The sequence below is a fragment of the Delphinus delphis genome, chromosome 5, assembly GCF_949987515.2.
Source record: "Delphinus delphis chromosome 5, mDelDel1.2, whole genome shotgun sequence".
In the NCBI taxonomy this organism is placed as follows: domain Eukaryota; kingdom Metazoa; phylum Chordata; class Mammalia; order Artiodactyla; family Delphinidae; genus Delphinus; species Delphinus delphis.
Window position 1 is genome coordinate 5,380,173 of NC_082687.1, and position 7,453 is coordinate 5,387,625.

Genomic DNA, 7,453 nt, shown 5'->3' on the forward strand with positions numbered 1-7,453 from the left:
TCAGCAGCGTGGAAGTTGCTCTATAGCCTTCCCTGTCAATATCCCACAAAGAAAACCAGTATCTTGACTTCTGTCACCGGAGATTTCTTTTTTTTTTTTTTCCGGTTTTGAACTTAAAATCAATGAAAACACATAGTATGAGATTATCTTCCCAGTTAGCTTAGATGTTATATTGACCAGAGAATTTACCTAAGATGCAGAACCAGTGATTCTTGCCTCCAATACTGATTGGACACCTTGAGACCTGTTTTCAGATGTAATATCAGAAATTCCCAAACTTTGAAACCTTGGTTAGCTTTGCTTTCAAAGCTCACATGCATAACTTTTAAGTCATACTCGTTATTACTCAATGCTTGTCTACTGTGAGAAGTATGCAGATTAGGTTATAAATAAACTTTTATATGGCATCAGTTATGCTTGCATTTTGTCCTTTTAATATATTTGAATATCTTATGATTGGATTCTCTGTAGTTCTCAAAACTTTGCTGGTTTTATGGCCATACTTCTAGGATTAGTCTAATGAGTTTCTTTAGCAAGTTTTCCTTTCTAACTCTAAATTTCCTTCTCTGTAAAAAAAGTTAAATAATGTATATTTATAGCAGCGGTCCCCACCCTTTTTGGCACCATGGACCAGCTTCATGGAAGAAAATTTTCCCGCAGACAGTAGGGAGGTGGATCGTTCGTTCAGGTGGTAATGCGGAGAGAGATGGGGAGCGGCAGATGAAGCTTCCCTCGCTCGCCTGCCCACCCGACGCTCACCTCCTGCTGTGCGGCCTGGCTCCAGTACAGGTCCGCAGCCTGGGGGTTGGGGCCCCCTGATTTACAGCATTGTTGTTTGATTAAGTTTGAAAGAGGTAAAGTATGTGAATATGCCTAACCCACAATAAATGCTCAATAGTTTTGTTATTAAGCATGGTATCATACCCTGTCTTCATTCATTATAACATTAAGAATTTATTATGAGACTGAAAGATAATTGTACATTCTCAAACATAATCTCATCAAACCATTTTTTTCTAACAGTTTTAATTAAACCTGCCTGAGCAATTGTATATAATTTGCATAAACTCTGATGTTTTGCTGAAACGGGGCCTATATAAACTTTTAATTTATTCAATTGTTAAGGGGAAATTACAATGGAAAATAGAGATAATTTTTGTGTGCATTGCTTAACTTAATTAACATTGTGCTTTGGTAAAGGGTAAAGTACAAAGTATAAAGGTACTATAGTTTTGGATATATATCTTTGAGTCATAAAGGAAGCTAAATGCAAAGAAATGGGCAAAGCACTTACTAATGATAAACAGAAAGTGAAAACACAGTTACATGTATTATCGGAAATAGCTGCAAATTTCTTTTCAGAAAAATAGAATTGCTTCACTAACTAAAACAATCCAAGGATTAGTAAATGATGATTAAAATGTTTAAAACATGAATTCGATGCAAAGTATACAACATGGATGAAGCTGGTCTGTTAATGCAGGTTTACATAACTTATTTTATCTTCAGTATTCTTTTAATCTCATTAGATTTTAATCAGAGAATGTCCTGTAAAATGTTTCATCAAAATTATACTCTAAAATGACACCAGGCAAATGAGGGTGTGTAAGGAAACCTTGAGATTTATGGTAACTTTTTAAAAACTCCATAAAGTATATGCAAGCATCTCCTCGGGATGGTTTAGTGAGGCACCAGTCAAGGTCAGAAGGAAAGCTAGATGTGCTCTGTGAATTACCAGGCCTCCCAGACTCAACTTATTCCTATAAACTGTAGGAAGAGTGTGGATAAGACGCAGCAAAGGGCAATCAGCAGCAGTTTCAGTTACTATGGATAAGACACCCTTGCTTCTGTTATGAATACATGTCTCAAGGAGGATAGAGACTTCCGATTCTGAAGCACCGATGGTGGTCTAAATGTACCATTTCAACATTTCCTGCATTTCTATCTAAGTAGAAGAAACATTATCACACATGACAGGGGAAAATCAAATAATTATACATGTAGTGCGTGTGTGTGTGTGTGTGTGTGTGTGTGTGAGAAGTTTGGAAACATTTTAATTATTTTTTACCTAATTGAAATATAATTTTAAAGCCTGGTAATTTTTTTTATTCAAGTATGATTGATTAAAGCCTGGTAATTTTTTTTATTCAAGTATGATTGATTAATCATATATATATGATTAATATATATATATATATTCTTTTTCAGATTTTTTTTCCTTGTAAGTTATTACAAAACATTGAGTAGAGTTCCCTGTGCAATCCAATAGATCCTTGTTGGTTATCTATTTTATATGTAATAGTGAGTACATGTTAATCCCAAACTATTAATTTATTCCTCCCCTTTTCCCTTTGGTAACCATAAGTTTGTTTTCTGTGTCTGTGGGTCTATTTCTGTTTTGTATATAAGTTCATTTGTCCATTTTTTTAAAGATTCCATATAAGCAATGTCATGTGATATTTGTCTTCCTCTGTCTGGCTTCCTTCACTTAGTATGATAATCTCTAGGTCCATCCATGTTGCTGCAAATGGCATTATTTCATTCTTTTTTAAGGCTGAGTAATATTCCATTGTATATATGTACCACATCTTCTTTATCCATTCCTCTGTCAGTGGACACTTAGGTTGCTTCTATGTCTTGGCTACTGCAAATAGTGCTGCAGTGAACACTGGGGTGCATGTATCTTCTCAAACAGTATGAAGATTCCTTAAAAAGCTAAAAATAGAACTACCATTTGATCCTGCAGTCCCACCCCTGGGCATATATCCAGAGAAAACCACAATTCAAAAAGGGCAGGTAATGTTTTGAGAGCATGCAAAACTTGACCAATAATAACAATGAAGTTAGAAAAGTAAAATTTGGGATAAGAAAATATCTAAATTTGATGCCTATCTCTGCCACTAATTTACTCTATGAACTTGTACAAGTTATAAACCCACTGGACCTGAGCTTTTCTTCCATAAAAAAATAAGTCAAACTCAATTCAAACATTTATTTGACAAAAAATATATCAAACACTAGTCATTATCCTAAGAGGTAAGAAAAAAGAGAGCGACGAGCTAAAGAAAGAACCAAATCACTGGTTACCAACACATGATGCTTTTTAGCATGTGTGTGTATATGTATATATACTGGCCCAGAGGAATGTTCACCTCATTCATATGTAAAAAGAGAAAGGAAAAATGGAAGGAAGGAAGGGAGGGAGGGAAGGAAGAAAATAATTACCTGGCAACATTTAAAACTCAGGAGATTTCATATAAAAAATCAGGACTTCTGGACTTTTTTGATGAATTAAAACATCTGACAAAATTGAACTCCTTTATTGCATGAACACATTCTACTAGTCATAACTGATGAATGCTCATTTAAGAAGGGAGTTAAGAAAATCCAAACAGAGGGAACGGAACAGGCATGAGATGGCATGGTCCATTCCAATCAATCACTTGTGTCAGGATCAGTGGGCAGAGATGCCACTGGAGGAACAGGCCCAAAACAGGGTAAGGATCAGCGTCATAACTGATTCTCAGGAAGTTCAATTTTATTCTTCAGGAAATGAAGAATCAATAGCAGAAGTTTAGATGGTTATTTCTAATATTTGAATGGACTATGACAAGTAAGCAAAAGGTGAACTAGCTGTGTTCTTCAAAATGAGAGAGTGGCATGGACATATACACACTACCAAATGTAAACTTGATAGCTAGTGGGAAGCAGCCGTATAGCACAGGGAGATCAGCTTGGTGCTTTGTGACAGCCTGGAGGTGTGGGATAGGGAGAGTGGGAGGGAGGGAGACACAAGAGGGAGGGGATATGGGGATATATATATATGTATAGCTGATTCACTTTGTTATAAAGCAGAAACTAACACAACATTGTAAAGCAATTATACTCCAATAAAGATGTTAAAAAAATAAATGAAAGTAAGGATCAATTTAAAATTACTTACACTTATTTCTGACACTTCTATGATGGGAAAAACTAGACAAATTTAAATTCAAATTTATCAGCTATAAAAACAAATACTAGAGTATACTTAGCATTTTAAAATTCCTTTTATAGTTCTAAAAAGTTAAATAAAATAGACATGTGAGTTTTAAAAGTCTGATTTAAGTCCCTTTTTGGATATTATTTTTCTGTTTAGGAGCATATAAGCAAGATAAACATGCAAAAATATGACAGTTATCTTCCATTAAGGCTCAGTTCTATTCCCATGGTTCCTTGGCCAAAGTCTAAGTCACTTACTTGTTATTTCTCTATCATATAGAAATACCCAAAATATATCTGAGATGCCCTCTGTGAAGAGCTTAAGATTTCTTATGAAATAATACAGGATATTTGAGGAGTCTCAAAATAGATGTATAAATCTAATTTCTCCAGGAAAATGGAAACAATAGAATCTGTATATACAGATGGTTTCTGACTTATTATTTTTCAAAATTATGATTGTGTGAAAGCAATACACATCAGTAGAAACCAAAGTTCAAATATCGAATTTTGATCTTTTTCTGGGGGAGCAATGCATGTGGTAAGATCCTGTCTAGTGATCCTGGGCAGTGGGCAGGGCTGCAGCTCCCAGTCAGACACACATTAGGAGGGTAAACACATGATACACTTACAAACCATCCTGTCCCCAGACCCATTCTGCTTTCCACCTTCAGTACAGTATTCAGTCAATTGCGTGAGATACTCAACACTTTATTAAAAAATAGGCTTTGTGTTAGATGATTTTACCCAGCTGCAGGCTGGTGTAAGTGTTCTGAGCACATTTAAGGTAGGTTGGGCTAAGCTGTGATGTTCAGTAGGTTAGGTTTATTAAATGCATTTTCAACTGAAGAAATTTTCAACCTACCATGGGTTTACGGGGACATAACCCCATAGTAAGCCCAGGAGGATCAGTATATATTTATTGTATATACAAAGAGATTTATTTTAAAGAATTGGCTCCCGTGGTTATGGAGCCTGAAAAGTCCTCAGATCTGCAGTTGGCAAGCTGGAGGCTCAGTTCCAATCTGAGTCCGAAGGCCTGAGAACCAGAAGAGCTGATGCTATGATTTCCAGTACAAGTCAGAGTCAGAAGGCAAGAGGAGCCCAATGTCTTACCTTGAGAACAGTTTCGTTACCTGGCTTTCCTTCTATTCAGGCCTTCAGTAATCTGAATAAGACCTGTACACACTGGGGAGAGCCATTTGCTTTACTCAGTCTACTGATTCAAATGTTAACCTCATCAAAAGAACACACACACACACACACACACACACACACACACACACACACACACTAATGTTTACCAGATATCTGCACATCCCAGGGCCCAGTCAACATGATATATAAAATTAATCATTACAAGTCCACCCATTGGCAACTTGGCATTCCTTAAACCACAATGAATCTCCAAATAAAGTTAACAACAAGGTCTTAATTCTGCCTAACATAATACAACTATCGAGTTTACAACTGAGAACACAATTAACACTTTGCCCAGAAGAGTAGGTAAGGTCTTTGAGTGATATTTACTTTTCTCCTTGATATCCAGAAATTAAATATTATGATGTAAAATTAACAATAGTTACACACTATGATATAAAATCAATGTGTTTATGTTACATGAGGGAAAAAAAGAGAAGGAAAAAAAGATAGTTGCTGAATACACCCACACATATTCATAACAAAATAAAGGAATACTCATGACAAATATATTCTTCCTTTCTGTTAACTGGTCATGTGGCTGTAACTGGCGTTTATAACTACCTTCATTCACTACCTGTTATGTATTCCCTTTGCCTTCAGCAAGCACTTTAGCTGATCATGGTGCTTTACCTGGTGAAGTGACTCAAATTTTTATCCAGTAGGCACTGGGGCATGTAGTTTTTTATTTACTTTAATCACAGGACATGGTAATAATAAGACATGGGATCTCCTGTATTCCAGATATCCTCTTCTTTACTTCCATTGTGGAGTAGCAGTCCAATTCCGCCTGACAGTTAGTATTAATCATTCCAAGCAGGAAGTAACTACCTTCACTGCCTATTGATTCAGAATCAAGAGAAGCCCAAAGAGGTAGGTGGCTATCAACTCCTTGGTCAATGGAATCATTGTGGAAGCATTTCTCCCTTTGAAACTAAGACCTCAAGGCAAGCAGAACACAAGGTCATGGGAACAAAAAGCAAATATTTTTCTGGTGGGTCACTAGGAGTAATTGTGAGTGGTGCCACTCCCGTTCCCATGGCTTGATTCTTGGATTCATGAGCCCTGGTCATGGGAGAAACAACACAATATATTGGACACTGATTCAGGTCACATACAGCCATCTGGAAAATCTTGCTCCAGCCATGCAAGCTCTTGCAACCTAGCTGACACTGCACCTGAGTCTTCAAAACGCCATTCCACCATTCTATTACACTAGCTGCTTCAGGACGGTCAGGAACGTGATAAGACCAGCGAACTCCCTGAGCATGGGCCCACTGTCACAATTCTTTTGCTATGAAGTGAGTTCCTCGATTCGAAGCAATGCTATGTAGTATATCATGATGGCAGATAAGACATTCAATAATTCTACGGATGATAGTTTTGGCCTAGCACTGCATGCAGGGAGCACAAATCCATATTCAGAGTAAGTATCTATTCCAGTAAAAACGAAATGCCGCCCCCTCGTGATGGAAGAAGCCCAGTGTAATCAACCAGTCACAGGTACCTGGCTGATCAGCCCAGAGAATGGTGCCATGTGGGGGCTTATTCTCTGCAGCAGGCAGGTTGGGCACTCAGCAGTGCCTGTAGTCAGGCCAGCCTGGGTGAGTGGAAGCCCCTGTGGCTGAGCCCATGCCTCATCTCCATCCTTGCCTCCATGGCCACTTTGTTCATGGGCCCTTTGCGTGATGACAAGGGTGGCCGGGGAAAGAGGCTGGCTGGTATCCGAAAAATGGGCCATCTTCTACTCTTGATTATTAAAGTCCTCCCCGGCTGAAGTCACCCTTTGGTGAGCATTCACCTTGGACACAAATATGCTCATGTTTTTTGCCCATTCAAAGAGAGTTATCTACCTAGTCCTCGTCCCCAAATTTTCTGTCACCAACTTCCCAATCACGTTTCTTCCAAGACCCTGACCTTTCAGCCAAACCACTGGCCACAGTACATAAATCAGTATATAACACACGCTTGACTATTTCTCCTTTTATGTGATGTGAATAACCAGGTGCACTGCTCAAAGTTCTTCCCACTGGGAGGATTTCCCTTCCCCACCACCCTTCAGGGATGCCCCAGAAAGGGGCAGTACCACTTCAGCTGTCCACTTTCAGGTGGTCCCAGCCTACCATGCAGATGCATCTGTAAACAGGCCCAAGTCTTCTCTTCCTGCATTGACTGCTCGCAGGGAGCTCCCCATGAGGCCACAGGTGCAGGTCAGGTAGAGAAGGCAGAGTAGAAGGAGGGGGGACCATGGGCATTTGGGCCACTTCCTCAC